Source organism: Bison bison, unplaced genomic scaffold (genome assembly GCF_000754665.1).
Source record: "Bison bison bison isolate TAMUID 2011002044 unplaced genomic scaffold, Bison_UMD1.0 scf7180017864215, whole genome shotgun sequence".
In the NCBI taxonomy this organism is placed as follows: Eukaryota; Metazoa; Chordata; class Mammalia; order Artiodactyla; family Bovidae; genus Bison; species Bison bison.
The window spans coordinates 5,176,650-5,194,903 of record NW_011494787.1 but is presented as its reverse complement, the minus strand read 5'-3'; the positions used below and the strand labels follow the sequence as shown (position 1 = coordinate 5,194,903).

Sequence of the window (18,254 nt, the reverse complement as noted above, 5' to 3'; positions counted from 1 at the left end):
TGGGTGGCTGCAGACTTCCCCAGCGATGATGCAAGGCAAGAGGAATAAGTAGGCTACTCTTCTCTTTGCTTCTTACCTGGGCTGCCAATGGGTCAGGTAGAGTGAATTTTTTCTGTTGCTTTCCCGTCAGCTATCTGGGGCTTTTCTTTCTATTACCAATGGTTTTCTACCTTTTCCCAGGTATGATTTATACAGCAGAGCATCCCATTTTTCTTTTATGTTGAAACATGGAAAGCTTTGGAGATTGGGAAGGGCGAAGGAAAGAGGCTCGGGGAAACTGGAAAGTATTCAAAATGGCATCAGACTCAAAGCTGTTTGGGGGGTCTGTAACTTTTCAGTTCTCCTCAGAGTCTTTAAGAGGTTGAAAGGAGTGAATGGGATAACTATAGGGTACAAACTGTGATCTAACTGATTCAGTAGATGGAGCTCTTCCCCCTAAGTCTGTATTTAAATTAACGTCCCACTCTGGTGTGTGGGGCTTTCTGTTTCAAGGTGTGTCATGCTACACACGGAAAATCAAGGGCTTAGATTGCTAGAGAAGAGATTTCGTGACTCTTCAAAAAAGAGTAAGCATTTTGCTCCGAAACACGAAACAGCACAGGGGAGAAGTAAGGATGGGGTGGGACATGAAGGTTATATATCTAAATTTCTCCCTATGTTTGTTGATGTTCTTAAGTGTGAAGTTAAATCATAACAGTTTTTATAAAAGTGATTATTACTGTAAACGTAGAAAGATGTATTGTAACATATAGGATTTGGACTGTGTTGGTTACAAATCTTCCAGGCTATATAAACTGTGCAGATCTCCTCTCATTTGATTCTGCAAAGGAATCTTGATACTGTAATGCAGTTGTTTCATCCAATTAGTCTAGGGAACCTGGCTGAAATGTGACAAATTCTGAATTGTGACAGCACAGAGGAGGGCAAAGCAGCAGTGTTAGGACGGTTCCTTTATGGAAGCCAAAATATTTTCAGCAATAACTGAAAATAGATCTTCAGTATATCTGCTTTAATATGGAAAGAACTACTTGTTTATTTCTTTTTAAATCAATTGAAATGAATAATGGCATAAAATTTGCATCGGTGTTATATTATTCTCGGTAACAATAGGATAAGTTTGATCATGCCCTTCCCTGGTAGCGGATGAGAAGATATATGTATTCTGTATGTAGTAAATGATCTTTCTTAGTGGGATGTCTTCTCCCAGATTGGAGATATTACTGAATATCTCTTGTAAATCTTGATAAGATCATTTGGCCAAAGTAGAACTGGGCTTGGCTTTAGTACCAAAAGAAATAGCATTTTTAAGGGACTTGGATTTCCTTTGCATACCACGTGTCTGAGTCCGATACAGTCCAGGAAAATAGAGAGGATGAGACGAAATTATTCCTAAGCAGCCGCCGTAGGCCAAACACTGAAACAGTGCCAACCTGGACCAATCAGGCCAGCTTCTCAGAAGATACATGCTTTTGTCAAACACTTACATGAAGAGAAAGAGGGGGGAAGCCCTTGAAATTGCATTCATATGAATGATTCTTCCCTAATTTCAATAAAGTCCATAGCAATAGATGCAAAATTTTATTACTTTTTTTTTTTTCTTGAAAAGTAGAAAATGTCAGTTTTCTTGTCCAGCTAAGGATCTCCAAATGCTGTATTCTGACATCTTTTGAACAAAACTATCCTTTTGAATTTAACCAAGTGAAAAACTTCTCACAGAGAGCAAAGAGTAAAATTGATGGAAACTCAAAATCAATTCCAAACCCATTTCTGGCATGATGAGAATAACATTTGTGCTGTGTTTAAAGCAGTTTAAAACAAGAAAATGATAAAATGATCAATATACTTAAAGCCAAAAATAACCAGGAGAAAACGATCTGTAATCCATTCCTAGACCTGAAACTCTACACTTTTGATTGAACATGAAAATAAACAAATATATCTTTTATAAGGTGGCATTTGTAAGCCTTATAATATAGAGAAATGATGAGATGCCACACTTCAACTCTACTTAAGCTATGTTTTCAGAGTTTAGCCAAAAAAAATTTTCTAGATTTAAACTATTGTAGATTTATTTATTTGTACATACCCTGACCATAGAAAGAGCAAAAGTTGAGGAATATATAGAAGGTCACAGTGGTCTGCATTGCCACTTCACAGTCTATGTATATTCTTTATCTTGAAAAAAATGAGGTTAAAGCTACAGCAAAAAATATTTTAGGCTATTGAGAGTCAGTGAATTAGTCACTGTGGACAGACTGAATTCTCTTCAAAAATACCTTGACTCCCAACTAATTTATTAAATTCAACACACACCTAAATATGAATCATGTATATTTTATCCTTACTGCTTTACTATATTGGAAGACTAATTTGACATCAGTATATTTCGAACCTATGGATTCCAGGTCAGTGAAATGCCACTTTCCAGGTTTCTAAAAACCTCTCTAGACTTAAGGTTTTGCCCCAAAGAATGATTTTCTACCAGTCTTTCCAGAGTCATTTGACTGGCTAGTTATTTATTGATCAGATAAAATGAAATTGTCCTTCTGGATGAAGAAATCCTGGCTGAAAAATTAAAATGACAACAAATCACATAAGCACATTTAATTCCGTCGACCTAAGGTGCAGTAGGAATGATGATAATTCTAATGAGCACTGTGACGAATGTAACGACAAAGAAGCATGCTTGATTACATCAGGAAGAGTGACCTCAGTGGCCAGGGTCAGGAGGGTGAGATACAGAAGTCATGACAGAGTGGAAGCTAATGATGAAAGTTATTGGAGATGCTTAAAGCTTATAGCTGGCTGTGGAATTAACAGATACCAAAAAAAAAAAAAAGAGTTAATTTTAAAAGTAGATAGAAAAACAGTACTTTTTCCTTCTAGAATCAGAATTTGCTTTTGCAGAGAATTTTAACAACCTCCTAAGCTTTGGCTGTGGCTGTCCAGTGTGATAATAGTTGTAAAGAGCTGTTATGTACATTTGCTTAAAGATTCATGTAAGTGTAATTGTTATAGCAACTTATGCTATTGTTTGAAGTTGAAAAGCTCCGCTTTAAGTGTCGACAAAGCAAGTGTCAGCATCATAGAATCATAATCATGGCATCTTAGAGCTTGAAGGAGCCTTAGGTATCTCAATAAGGATGAGTGGATTATCAAACTCTCCAGAAAAGAATACTGAATATCTGGTGCAAGACCATGCAGAATTTTTTAAAATATGTATTTCATATATTACAACTTACATTTGGAAAACACTGTTTAAAATAAAAGCTTGAAAAGCAGAGAAACTGAATCTCCACGAATTCATCTTGACTAGTGGTGCTATACATTGGGTTCTGTAAACCAGTGGTTCTACAGAGAAGAATGGCAAATTTTTGGAAAAGCACAAGATTTTATTTTCACCAGAGGGGCAGGCTGCTCAACAGAAGAAGAAATGCTCTTTGAGCTTATACCATGCTAATAAGAAAATGTAAACAGAGAAACGATCAAACTTTCTCAAGATGAGGAAGGCAAATTGTACTACAATTCAAGTTTTCTAGCTACTACTCTATATCATAAGCCTGACCCCCTAAAACAAATTTCTAAAAAAAAAAAATTCCAGAAGTAATTGAAGAAGAAAGCAGAGTAACCAAGACTTTAGGGTTCCTATTTTGATACCAATAACCCTACTATATATTGGGCGAGGGTCAAATATGTGTGATAAGGATACAGCATTCTGGGAAATGAAAGAAATTGCACCCACCCTGGGACTCCCTGGATACCCTCTGCTCCTGACATTGCTCCCCCTACATGATCCTCCTATCCCCTCCAAGGTAAGCTTGTATCTCATTTCTCTTCTTCCACCTATTCCCACCAATGGAAAAAAAGAGAAAAAGAAAGAAAGAAAAAAAATTTTGAGAAATTGTAGTCAGAAAATATTTTAGAAAGAAGTCCTTCTTTTTAGAAATCTTCCTGTACAGATCAATGTATCTTACCATCTTATCAAAATATGACTTCTAATCAGAAAGTGCTGTGTTAACTAGGCTACTCCTTGTCTCCTAAGCACACACTACATTTCCACACCCCTGTTCCTTTTCCCCCAGTGGTCCCAAGCAGAAGCAATTCTGCCTTCTTTATTTCTACAATACTCTGTCCTTTAATGGCTTTTGTCTTGTCTTATAGATTAGCCATTTGTGTGTTTATTTATGATGTAAGGAACAGGTCTATGTAATTTGGGGTAATGCCCTTAATTTCACTGGGCCTCAGTTTCCACATCTGTAAAGGAGGAAAATGAACACTACTGACTACCTTGTTGGGAAATTGTAAGAATTCCTGAAATGAAGTATATAGAAGGCTCAGCACCATGACTAGAGAGTAGTCATCACTCAATATCATTGTCGTTGTTACTACTACTATTGTTAAGATTCCCTTTCCCTTCAAGCAACAATCACAATTACTTTTACATAATAGGAACTGAATAAAAATGTATCAAATCTTTTTATACAAGTCCATAGGTCCCATTACTTCCTTACAAAACCTTTCCGTTTTTTCCCTGGAAGTCTAGAATAGTCACCCTGGCTGACCTGTGGATACCATAAAAGACAGCAGTATTGCTCACTCTAAACTGTCAGCTCTGCCTTCCCTTTCAGGTTCCCCACAGACCCCCCAGCCGTGCAGGACTGCTCTTTGAAGCATCTCCAGAAGTGTCAGCTTATAGTTCTGGTTCATGTGATTAATGAGCTGGTTATACCTCTGTCTGCAACCTGAACTAGAAACTTTCACTTTGGAGAGCGGGTCAAGATATCGAATTTAATTTTAGTTGCATCTGTTATAAGCCAATTGTGTATTCATTACATTTATAGATTCCCTCTCCAGCCATATATTTTCATGGCTGTTGAGAGCACCTGAATCTGTGGTGAATGTCTTTAGATTTTACTTTGGGGACCAGAAAATGATACAGTGAGACATTTTTGATAGCTAGCTGTCATCTTTGGCATTTTTCTCTTTTAGTGTCTAATTTGGTATGTTTGAAGAAGGGGGCAAGTATAGAATTTTTTGTCTTAAGTTGAATATGGTCTGATAATTCTGTATCAGTGAAATCTAGGGTCAATGCAGTTCATCTTCACATTTCTGTTTTCTGGGCGTACAACTCCATTCTGTGGAAATGAGAGACTTCTAAAAACGGGGAAATGAAAAATAACTTGGGGCATGTGGGGCTAGGGATATAGCATTACATGTGTAGGGTCAGCTGTAGGCAGGATGGCCTACAAGGTGGACTTGGAATGTGTGCGGACCTGACTGGTTCTTCGGGGTTACAGTGAATAGTGAGAAAATTTAAAGGGGCAGGTCACATGACCATAGTCAAGGAGCTCCTGACGGCGGGGTGTATTCAAATCAGGAAGAATGCTGCATCTTTATCAGCCAGAAGTTCCATTTATTTGAGAGCAAGTTGGTATTTGTGAGGGGAACAAGGTCACATTTAGTAGAACTGGTAATTCAATAAAGGGTTCTGACTTTCCCAGAGTAATAGTGTTGGCATCAAGAGAAGAAAAGTTTTGCAGATTTCTCTGTGTGCACTTGCTGTTACTGGTGTTCCTGGTGGGTGGCTGAATCATCCTGATGGCATTCAACAGGAACCAGCTGCTGAGAATATTAAAATGCAAGCATTTATTCCTCTAGAGAGACAGTAGCATCTGCAAAGTTTTCCTATCTTGATAGTACAGATAATCCCAGGGAGCATTCTCTAGTAGTTTTAACTCTCTATTCATTTATACATTTTCATTTTATCATTATTGTCAGTATCTCAAATTCCAACAGGAGAGAAGAATGCCTGAATCCACACCAGGTCGTAGAGACAGATAGAAAGCACTTGGCCAAGGACGTGGGATTGCCTCTTGGGCTTTACCTTGAATTGTGATTCTCAAGAGAAGAAATTAGCATTTTTCTCCCTTGACTCATCTTCACAGCAAAGGGCTACCATACTCTTAGTCTTCAGAGCTCCACCAGCAGGAAGGGAAGGTCTTGGACTTCCCCACCCTCAATACGGACTTCAGTGGAGCTTTCCTTTTTACTTGTTAAACTTGTGAATTTGTTCCTCTCTTCATGTGATTTGTCGTTGTCTTGTTTTGTTGAGCTAACAACAACAGTTGAGGGGAAAGGGCAGTGCAGAAAGAAAGTTTGGACTTGATAATCAACAAGGTCTTTTCCATCTCTAATATTTATGAATAATGTATTGAACTGATGGAAAAAAATGTTGAATATGTTCATTATGACTTATATTCACCAGTGTGTTGCCTAGAATATAAAAGAGCAAAGCAGTTGCAGCATAACTAGTTCCTTACAATAAACGTGCTGGTACGACAGAGCTCTGTAGCCTTTCCTATTCCACTGTGTATCGTCCCCAGACGCACGCTCTACATGACTGAGTAGCGACTGCAGACTGGATACAGGATGGGATGACAGCCAGCCCAGGTTCTGTAGGGAACCGGGACGTTCCTTGTGGAGTCTGGGTCCTAAACAGCAGCAGCTTGCTTGAAGGTCTTGACTGAGCAGTCTCCATTAAGAGAAATCACTGAAGCCAGTTTCACATCTCAGACGCCACTCGGGTGCCGTTATACTGCTGGGCTTGCAGTTCTTATCATCAGAAAAGAAACATCACTTTGTCCCTTCATTAAAAAAACAATTAGTATGGGTAACAAGTTTCTTGGCAATATTGCATTCTATTATAAAGGACTAAGAGTGATGGATATTTCAGAACTAAGTAACATCCCACTTACCTTCAAATTTTATTTTATATCGTTCTCTATCAGTTTTCTTTCACAACTGTGTTTTGTTTAGGACTTATTAAAACCAAATTGTATTTCCCAAGTATTTTGTGAGATAACATTGTGAAACATTAACCAGAACCATGAAAAGAGGCAAGAAGTTGAGGATATTTTTTATTCACATAAATAATTAGCAAAATAGATACTAAAGATTTAAAGTGATAGCAAAACAGTCTTTCCTTGGCCAAATAACAGTCATGCCAATATTTTAAATCAAATATAGCACCGTGAGCATCATGCAAATATGTACCAAAATAGAGAAGGGCTATCTGAGGTCAAGAACTTAGAGGATGTAGCCCTAGTGTAGAACAGAGACAGCTCCAAGTTGCAGCACTTCAGAGAAAGGTGCAGCAGAAAGGTTTGGCCCATGTCTGAAGTCCCAGGAGGACAGCAGAGAATTGACAAGTGTGTTCTGCCTCAGAGAAGCCTGTGCTTCTTCTTAAGTCAACTCAGAACCAGTAGACTAGCTCTTGTGAATGGTGAGTCCAAGACCTCACTTGTACCCATATCAACTGTTGCCATGACATTAACTCAAACCCATTGTTTCAGCATTATTTATCATTATTACCTTTCAGAGATGATTTTTTTTCTTACGCTGTCTGAAGAGCTAAAATACATCTGAACTCAGGAAGAGCAAGCATAAACTTAGAGCAGCCACATTTACCAATAGTTTATAATGATCTCAGAGGGAGGAAGAAAGAGGGAGAAAGAAAGTACCAATGGAAAAGAAAGAAGTGTAAGATCTTTTTTCAGGAAAGTTGCCTTGCCAAACATTTAGATCAAGTTGCTCAAAAGCAATAATGGCTACACAATTCTAGAGTGGTATAACCTGAGGACAGATGTGACAGGCTTTGTTGGTTTTTTTTTTTTTTTCATCTCCACCTTTCCTTATAGGACAAATCACTTAACCTGTCTATGTAATAGTGTATTTGTCAAATAAATAGAAAACCATCTATCCTCATCTCCTTCACAGCGGTATTGCTAAGGCTGATTGTGCACACATATATAAATGTATATATTATAGCTATCTATTTCCAGCAGGGGAGAATGATTTCAGAGTAAATGAATCAGGAGTTTATATATGCATCTGTGGTGAAGGTCAATCACTATATTTTTTAAGATCTCTTCTGCTAATTACCAATTGTTAAAAGTGTTAGTGGCTCCGTTTTGTCCGATTCCTTACGACCCCATGGACTATAGCCCTCCACGCTCTTCTGTCCATGGAATTCTTCAGGCAAGAATACAGGAGCAGATCGCCATTCCCTTCTCCAGGGGATCTTCCCGAATCAGAGGTCAAACCCAGGTCTCCTGCATTCCAGGCAGATTCTTTACCGACTGAGTCACGAGGGAAGCCCTACCAATTGTTAAAACACTTGAAAATGATGACCAAACCTATATCATCTCCGTGGAATGGAAGACATTTTGAAAACTAAGTGTAACTAGACAGAGTCAAATGCATTTCCATCTACTTATGGACCCTAGTGGCCTTACTCAAGGCAGTACAAACCTGTTAAGCAAAACAAAAGATACCTTTTTTAAGAAAAGTCCTAAATCAAGGTCTAGTATCAAAGTATAATTCTGGCTGTAGACATGAACTAGTTCTCTATATTAGACACGTTTTTTAGAAAATGGAACAGGGATACATAGTTAGGAGAGGGTCAGCGTCAGCCCACACAAACATCCCAGGCATCTGCCCAGGCTCTTGGTCTGCCCCTGCAAGAATCAGGCTCAGTATATATAAAGCCCCTAAGACCATTGGGAAAGAGGCCACATTCATCTATTCGGTACTGCTGTTATTCTTTTGATGTTCATCTTGGCTATTTAATCTCTGCTTTCTATATACAGACCTCAGTGGAATGATAATGACGTGAGGAGGGCAGGTGAAGATAAATAAATGTGATTTTTTAGACATGACCATTACCCTCTAATAGCTTTTCTCTGGCCCATTCCAAGCATCCAGGAAAGAGAAACTTAGCTTCCACGGAGAGTGAAGTCATAGCTCCAACTTAGCATAATGAGACAGACAGACAGAAAGAGAGAGCAAGTACACAGTTAGTGAACCCAGCAAGTTTCTACTGGGCTAAGACCAAGTTCTCCTGTTTCCTCTGTTTTTTCCAAACTGAAAAGACTTATTGTGGTAATTCACCTGTTTTCTGAGCCCGTATGAACATGCCCAAGACCTGCTCAAGGTAAGGCCAGAAAGAAATCAGGGGTAGGACTTATATCCAGGAAACTCAACTTCTTTTTCATTATTTTTGCTTGTTTTTCATTTTTCCAGGGAAATTTGTGTTTTTATGTTTCAATTCCCCAGTCATTGATATCCTGGGCATCTTTAGATTGTAACAGAAGTGGGGATTAGAGGCTGTAACAAATGGAGCAGAAGCCAGCACAACTGCAATCTATCAAACATGTTGGCAGACCATTCTGATCCTCCCTGCAGAATTCAGTTGCATCCGTACCCTAAGAAGACAGGGTGAATTGAGAGTTTTGAGAGTGGCGGTGCATCTTTCTTAATTTAGGCCTTGGTGACAACGGGGCTAGAATGCCTTGGTGAAAACAATACAGCTAGAATTAAGACCACCTTCCTGTCTGTACAACCTGCGCTGTCACACTGAGCCCTGCACTCAGAAGGGCCCTCAGTGTGGTTTAATGCGCTGCTGTTGTTGTCTTGAAATTCTTAATGATTTTTAATAAGGGATCCTGCATTTTCATGTTACCTTGTGCCCCACAGATTACATAGCCAATCCTGCCTGGAACTTATCTTTTCCTAGCATGCCAAGTGAAGATATCAGTCACATATCCTCTTCTACTGAAAATGAACCTCTTTCTCAATTTCTCAGAAGCTAATTCTTGCATTCAACTCTGAAGATTTCTATCTGTACATTATGTTTCAGAAGAACGCATCTCTCCTTCTTTCCTGCAAACACCTCAAGCTGGTTATCATCCAGATGGTCTTTTGTTGTCATCAGAAATGTTGTAGTGGTCTCAGCCAAATATTATTTTTGCTAGAGATTGATACTTGGGAGAAATAGTTGTGGTAATGAAGTATTTGCCTGTTATTGAATAGTTAAAATAGACTTCAACGATTCAATGGAGATTTTAAACAGGACATCTAGCACAGACTAGGAGTTTCCATCCATTGTGTGATCAAACACATCCATGTAAGCTAAAACAATTTTATGTCCCAGCTCTAGCCTTGCCTTCAGGCTCTCTCAAGTTCCTACCGTGGCTGCTGCTGTGTATTCCACATCTTTCTCATGACCCCGTCTGCTTTCAGCTCCTATCAATCTTTCCTTCCTTCTTACCCAAACAGGCATTAGGAGGAGGGAATTCCTCTCTTTAATCTACATACAACATCTAATGAGAATGATTCTGTTGAATTTGGTGCTTTCACACCCCTGCCACCCCCTTGATGAGTGTGAATGGCAGGGATGTGAGGTCATGACCAGATCCCATACAAGTGTCTGCATGTGTCTTTAGTGAAGGTTGGTAGGACTAGGTCTTAACCAGAAGAATTCAAAGCTCCTGACTCCCAGCCAGATATACCCTTGATGGTTCAGGGCATCCTCAATATTCCCAAAAGATATATTCTAGATGACTGGTTTGTAAACCGGTTTCTAAGCTCCCATCATCAGGTGCATGGGCATGCTAAGTCCCTTCAGTCGGGTCCGACTCTTTGTGAGCCATGGACTGAGCCCACCAGGTTCCTCTGTCCATGGGATTCTCCAGGCAAGAATACTGGAGTGGGTTGCCATGCTTTCCTCCAGGGGATCTTGCCGACCCCAGAATCCAACACGTGTCTCTTCTGTCTCCTGCATTGGCAGGCAGATTCCTTACAACTAGTGCCACCTGGGAAGACCCATTACCAGGAGGAGGAGGAAATATGCCAGAGGAGCTAGGAGCTGGGAGAAGGAACCTGACTGGCCACCTTAAGTAGCCTCCATGAGGCTACTTAGCCTCCCTGAACCTGTAAAACACTTCCTAACACTAACAGTGTCTCCTGGGTTGCTGGAGCCAACCCAGAGAGAGGCTTACCTGACACAAAGCCCCACTCACAGCAGAAACCTAGGAAAGCGAGCCCTCTCTACCCTTCCTGCCTCCTCTCCTGGTGTGCTCTCTTCCACACCTCTGCTCTCCCTCCCTCATGAAAGGAAGGCGGGCAGAAAGAATCTGATGGAGAAGTGGCAGACTGTGTGGTCTCTATAAGTTTAAATTACAAGTGATTAGAATAACCTTGATTTGCCTGAACCAGGTAGGCTGAAGTTTGCAAGTTTCAAATCAGCTGATCTCCTGTCTAGTGACAACACACCTGTGGCACAGAGGAGAGCTGAAAACACGACTCAGAGACCATAGGGTCTCTCAAGAGATTTTTCAGTGGTTCACCAGCTCTGGACAGGGCCCTGAGCAGAAAATGCTAAACAGATTGAGTACTTTTGGCTCATGGCCACCCCCTTTTTCCTCTCCTCTGCCTCGGGGACCCAGGGTCCTTGCGTTTATCTGATTTTTTTCCTTCAACCTCCCTGTTCCAGAATTATCCCTCTCCCCGCCACCCCCTCTCTCCAGCTCCAATTCAAAACTACTTTACACTGAGGTAACTCTCTGGGGATTGAAACCATCAGAGCACCCAGGTATGAGGGGTTCAGCCACCCTAAGATACGTTAGCCTCACCGAAGTGCTGGAAATTGAACTGTACCTCATTAACAAGGGGGCTTGTACTCCTGGCCCCAGGGAGGTGGCCTCTCTTTGGAGCCAGACTATCTGCCTAGAATCAGTTGTGCCCTGATACAGCTGTGCCCACCCCTCTGCCTCTTTATCTTCGGTCACATATGTGATACGAACTCAGAGAAGCCAATTTTCTTCCTGGGAGAGAAAAGGGGGTGAAAAAATGCAGGTTTACATGGTGAATAATCAAACCTGGGATGACCGCAGAGGGTCTCTGTCACAAAAACATGCTGTGATGTCATTTCTTTATATAAAAGTAGGTTTCTACCTTGGAGAGCCAAGGCTCTAACAGGTATAGTTATGAACATAGTGTGCATAAGTTTAAAACCCCACTGCTTTGAGATTGGTCAAGACTCTTATCTCCTGTGAACTCTGAGCATTTTGCAAATTTGAATAATCAGTCATCTTGAGTTTTCCTCTTTTGCATAGGAGGGTATGAAGGCTCATATGGGACATGGCTTTTTTTTTTTTCCGGGTCAACTGAGCAGCAGAGCTGAGTTTGGGGCCCCTGGCCCCTAGGGAAGTTTAGCTTTTCTATCTGAGAACTGGGGGAACTCCTAAGACCTCCTCTATCCACGGCTGCCAGCTTCTCCATCTTCTAGCATTTCTCTTGACTAGTTGTTGTTCCTGTGATGTTAGAGAAAATGTTAGCAGGAGAATCAAAGGGAGGAGATGGAACATTAGGGGAACATTAGCAACTATTGAAAAGACATTTTGACCTATTTCTGTAGTTATCAATTTAATAGTATTTGTTGCCAGGAAATGCACTGATGGCAGGTGGGAGGTTGGATTGCACTAGCAGCCTGCTCTCAGGGGCCCTCCAGTTTCAGGAGGTGGTAATTCTAGTTAATAGAAGGGTGAACTTCAAACACATTTTAACCAAATCAAATTGTAGCGGGAAATATCATATTACTGATGTTCAAGCCGACTCACAGCTGGTAATATTAGTCAGTATATAGGCCCCAAATTCTGACTTTTCAGCGTTTTCAGATATGTTTTTGGCAGTGAGAGAGTCCCCCAGGCACATTGTTATGTAGGAATAGGAGATTTTTAACTAACATAGAAGCTAGCCTAAATGAAAAATTCTTTATTGTTGTTAGACTTTTTATAAGATTGTCAAATATTCAAATAATATGTAACCAAGCCAAACTTAAGGTGGTTGATAGGAAATCTCCTAGAGCCAGGAGTTTTAATTTTTTTTTTGTTGTTTTGGTTTTTTTCTATGACATGTTGGCAAATGATAAAAGCAATTCACTCTGCTAACCAGAGATGCTGGGCAGAGTTCCCCCAACACTGATTTCATGCCATGAAAAGCACAAGGCACAGAAAAGAGTTCAGGCTTTGTGTCCTACCGCTCAGATTTGAATCCCAGCTTAGCCTCTGCTAGCTGTGTGACCAGAGGATGCTCACCTAACTTCTCTGAACCTTAGGCTCCTCACTAAGAAAACGGGCAAAATATCAACCTCTCATAGTTAGCATGAGGATCAAATGAGATGACATATGTAGAGAAATCCGTATATGAAGAAAAACCGATGAGCATACACCAAGTATTCAAAGATGATCATTATAATCATCTACCCTTTTTGCCTCTGTGGTTTGCAGTTTTTTTTCCCCCTATAAAATGCATGGATTTTAATATGATAATAAAATGCAGCACTGCTATAGATGCCCTGCAGACTGGTCTGGTCAGTCCTTTCTGAGTGAATAGCTATTGGCCACTTCACCTTAGGCCCAGTTAACCTAGACTCCGCTTTATCAGCCTTCACTGGGTTCCTACAGTCAGACCACAAGACACATCTTAAGCAAATCAACTAAACCCCTTGATAACACAGACTCAAGGTAAATGAATAGAATCAAGACGGCAGATCACATGGCAGCTAGAACTTTCCATGGTCCTTCTTCACCTGTTCTACTCCAGCTCATCTTAAATTAGTAGAGATATCAGGCATCTTTCTGTGGGACTGCCTCCTGCCCAGATTTCTTTTTTTTTCTAAACTTTCTCCATGTGCCCGAGTCTCCGTTTTCACAGAGATTAATTCTGATTTGGTTCGCCTACACTTTTGAAGCTCTAAAAGCTTTCCATTGTGGGCAGATTGTCTCAAATACTGTATTTGAGGATGGAAAAAGAAAACTCTGCCCAAATGTAAGCACCATTGAATCAAAGAAACAGTATTTTTTTTTCAATTGCATTCTTTGAAGATCCAGACAACCTTGAATTCTTTACAAAAGGCACATCAGTAAAGCCATCCTTCCTCTTAAAAAGACACAGAGAGAGAGAGAGAGACCAACTACAGAAAGCCACTATTCGTGATGTAAAGGGCTAGAGTGTCCAAGAGGGAAAAAAAATGGAAAAAGAAAGCGATTCTATAGATAGAACCCAGACCTAGAAGTCAGGGTACTCAAATTCTGTTTCCTGCTGAATGGTAACCTGCCTTCTTATGTAATCCCAACCTAGCTGCCACACCCCAACTCCATTGTCATTGTTTCTAGGGAGCATGGATTCTGACTCACCCACCTAAGGTGAGGTGAAGAATTTCATTTGCTGCTGTTCTGAAAAACATTGTGATTTCTGTACCAATGGCATTCTGCATGGGCAAAGTGTTCTCCTCACTTGCAAGGAAGAGCCCTGAATTGTACTTCCCCTTACTCTGATGTGGATAAAAGACAGAATTTCTCATAATTCTATGGGAAAAAATATGATGTCTTTGTAATGCCAACTTAGAACAGTGAATTAATAATCACCTGAATATCTAGGGCTAATGCAGAACCACTGACCTGGCCTAACATCTGTATTGATTCCTCTTTCAGCCATGCAAGTTCTTGGTCAACATTGATTACAGGACAACTCAGTGTGAGAGGTGCTTTGATAGAGGGTACATATCCCTGCCTTCATAGATAGCTAGCCCCTCTGTGTACTGATGGCTGGTGCCTTAAAGTTTGGTTCCAATCCCTTCCTTTCCTGCTTTGAGAAACTTTAGTCAATCTATGGAAGGACTGTTTCATAGCCAAGAGGTCTTGCTTCTTCTGAACTGTTAAAGCACTTATTTAATGTCTTACTTGGCACTGATTACATACTGTCCTACACCAGGATATCACTCCTGTGCACTCCTATCACTGCACAGTAAACTCATAAATACAGAGATTGTATTTATATACAGTTTGTGTCTCCTTCAACACCTAGAATGTACCATCAGAAATAAAAGGTACATAGTGAATAATATAATTTTAATGAATGAAATTAACAGTAGCATATAAGTATTTGGCAACAAACTAGCATTTCTAAACTCCATAAATGCCAACCCAGAAGGCAGCTTACAGAGTTTATCATTCAGTTATATCTGTAAAGCTCTAGGATTTTTCCCCAACTTAGTATTTATAGGTTTCATTCTTCCCTCCTCTTCACTAACAGCATTTTCACATAGTAGGTTTTTAATAAATGATTACTGATTTATCAATTAAAATCATAGAATAAAGCAATAATTTCCCATTTCTTTATGTTGAAATACTTATTTTGATCCCCATCTACACCTTTATTTCAGACCTTGTCAACACTTGCAACACAGGTATCTTCAGATTTCGTTCCACATAGTACCTGGCTAAGGCTTAAAAAATGGTCATGAGTTTTAATTTGGTTTCTTTATCAGGCCTCTTACAGGGCAGAAGAAAAATCTTTTTTTTTTCTGTCTCCTGTTCCTCATAGGAATGTTAAATAGTTGAATGAGACCTAGTCTCTATAAAAGCATTTTAATTTCTGGAACAAATGTAATATCAGATTCGTAACGTCAGATTGAGGAAGCTTTGGCACCCTGGCACACCAAATGATTGTGAACATCACGTGTGTTGAGCTTCTGCGTGGACCTGAGGGGTGAAGGTTTATTACGCCAAGCTTTTACATTAGATGCATATGACCTATTAGGCGCATTCACTGTGTCCTCTGCCCAAATGAGACAGCCGATTGCTTAGAGCCTGTCCGGCCACACAAAAGCGTCACCATCACTCTCCAACCTGATTTGATCCTCCACCTCAGCCACACAAAATGATCTGAAACCAGTCACTTCCATGCTAGGTCACAGATTTCCAAATTAGATACATTATTCCAGTTTTGCCTTCGTTCTTTCTCAGAGAGTCTGTCTCGCAGAAAGCCGGGGAGCCGTCCCAGGCTAGACGTTCTGTTGAGTCATGTTTACTGTCCCCCCTCAGAAAGGTTCCAAAAGCAAATGCAAGAGGTTGCCGAATGCAGGGACATGTGGCGGGCATGCTACTGAAGTGAGAGGCATAGCACACACCTGCTTTTTGGCTGTGGCAGGCCATCTTGACTGTGCCATGCCACAAGTTAGCATTTTGGATGAGCAATTGCCATTCTGTTGTTTTCTTCTCAACACATGGTGTTCAAAAACAGTTAAAAGAAAACTGTACCCATTTGCTCATCCCAGAAATCTAAAATTTCAAAGAAGCGTGCCAAATTAATTTTCACATAATATTTTCCAAGCTTTTTCTTTGCACTGAGAACTGCTATTTCACTTTTTGAACTCACAGTGTCCCGGCCTGAGGTAAATAGGTGCAGTTTCTCTTTAAATGGCATTAAACATATCAAAGCAGGATTATATCTGTCACTGTCTTTTTTTTTTTTTTCTAATGGAATCAAAATCCTTCAGGGAGTGTCCCAAATCCACATTAATGTCTTTGAGTGCTAATGTTTCCACTGGGACTTTTACATTAGCAAAATACAAGTGTGTGGATTTCCCCCCCCAACAGCCCGTCCCACACTGCTGTCTGTCAAGAGAGAGCCGACTGCACCTCCATTACTCTCAGTGGCCTTCACCTCACCCCCATCAAGGTGGTAGACGAGGATGCTTTCTTTTCCACCCTTCCCCTCCCCTGTGTGTAACGACACCCCAGAAAAGCTAATGTGAATGCAGGTTCCAGCATGGGAGAATCTTTGGAATCCCAGCTGTGAATTTTACTCAAAAAAGACTAACAGCAGTAGCCATCGTTACCACCTATTGAGGGCCTATCACACCTTAAATTTCACCTTTGGTTCTGACCGTGGAAGAAGCAGACAAACCCCTATAACTTCAGGACCATGCCATCAACATTTTTGCTGTTGATTTGGGGATACTGGTCATGTGTCCTTATTACGGCAATACAATCCCAGTCTACCTCAGTGCCTCCTTTGTTATTTCTTTCACAAAGTAATTAAAACGACATGCTGTCAATCATGATTATCAAGTGGCAGTGAGAGGTTGCGGTCGATAAATAATAATTTAAATTTAAATCATGCCATAGTAAATGATAAAAAGATTCTCACATCACATTTCATCTTAGTTGCACCTCTTCCTTGCATTCGAATATACCCTGGGAAGTTACAGTATTTCGAGAATAGATTTGTTTACAGTGTGGGGTGGGAGGGCTGGAAAGCTCTACAGTATTACTCTCCAGCCCCTGCCCAGCGTCTTCCTTCTTTCAGCGCCATCCTGGCCACAGAAAGCTTGAGTTCTGCAGCTGATGCTCTGCAAGAGCCATCCCTGGAGAGCTAGGAGCTGAGAGCTTCTAAGCGGGCTCTTCGCATACTTTCACTTTCTGGAGCACTCTGGAGCTCGGCACTACTTCCTTAGCAACTCTTCCTATCCCTCCCTCTCTTCCTTCCCCACTTTTCTTGCCCCCCTCTTTCTTTTTCTACCCCTCAAGCTTGAACTGGAGTGTGTGTGTGTGTGTGTGTGTGTGTGTGTGTGAATGGTGGCTTGCAATGGGGAGGAGAATCTCCTAATGCCCCAGCCTACCACGAGGAAAGAAACTCGGTGTTTTTATTTAAACAACCTCTCCCCACAGCTAAGCCTTCATATGTGGAAGAAAAACTCAAACCTTTTTCCCTTCCCACACTTTACGAAGACAAGGTAAGCAGAGGCAGTGATAATGTCAACCCTGGATTGAAAAGGAAGCCTTTATGCACAAACTCTGTGCTCACCTTTAAATTTTTTTCGAGGAAAAAAAAAATCCCTATGATTGGCAATTATTGGAGAATTGATTGTGCTAGATTTTTGTGGGAATTGTGCATGTTTTTCTGATACTGAAAGAGTTTGGGGATTTTTTTTGTTCATTTGTTTTTAAGCACTATTTTTACAAAAGCTTTGCAGTGCCAGGTAGACTGTCTTCTATGGCTGGAAAAGAATACCCTTCTGGACATGAGTCATTTGAATTGTCTACATGTAATATTCTTTTCTGGTGGGTCCAATGTCAGTTTGTTCATGCTAGCATATTTAAATGTCAAGGTGGTAGTAACTGTGTGTTTGTATTTGTATAACTGTCTGCACCCAATTTTAGCAGTGTATAGCAGTCACTAAGTATATTTTCTGATGGCATTCATAGTTGTTTCACCTCTGGGTTTCCTGCTTGGCAAACTTTGGCAAAGAATACAAGTTTTGTAGCTGGACAAACTTAGATCCATATAAGAGTGTCATAAAGCACTTTCTACTTTGTGAGGCTGGTTAAACCACTGTCTTGCTGTGCCTCAGTTTCTTCACCTGAAGAACAATGGATGGTTACTTCTATTCTGGGAGGTTTCTGTCAGAATTAAGTGAGATAATATATGTAAACCCCCTAACATAGTGTCTGAAACATGGTAGACACTTACATGTATTATTTCTCTCCTCCCTTCTTTTTAAGAGAAATGCCTGGGTGATCTGATCACTTCTTTGGTCTTAAGCTTGCTATTAGTGATTTTTCTCCATA

At 40.5% G+C, this 18,254-nt stretch overlaps 1 protein-coding gene across 2 annotated transcripts in view; it reads left to right on the top strand.

Annotated features, from left to right (window-relative positions):
* Positions 1–18,254, top strand: part of ZBTB20 (zinc finger and BTB domain containing 20) — an 851,623-nt gene that overhangs the window by 720,493 nt on the left and 112,876 nt on the right. Inside the window, exon 1 of one of the 2 annotated variants that reach the window (XM_010845359.1) lies at positions 10,616–17,419. The exons of the other annotated variant lie outside the window; for it this stretch is intronic. The gene's annotated coding sequence lies outside the window, so the exon portion shown is untranslated. Of the gene's footprint in view, positions 1–10,615; positions 17,420–18,254 lie in introns of those variants that run through there. 2 annotated transcript variants of the gene reach the window in all.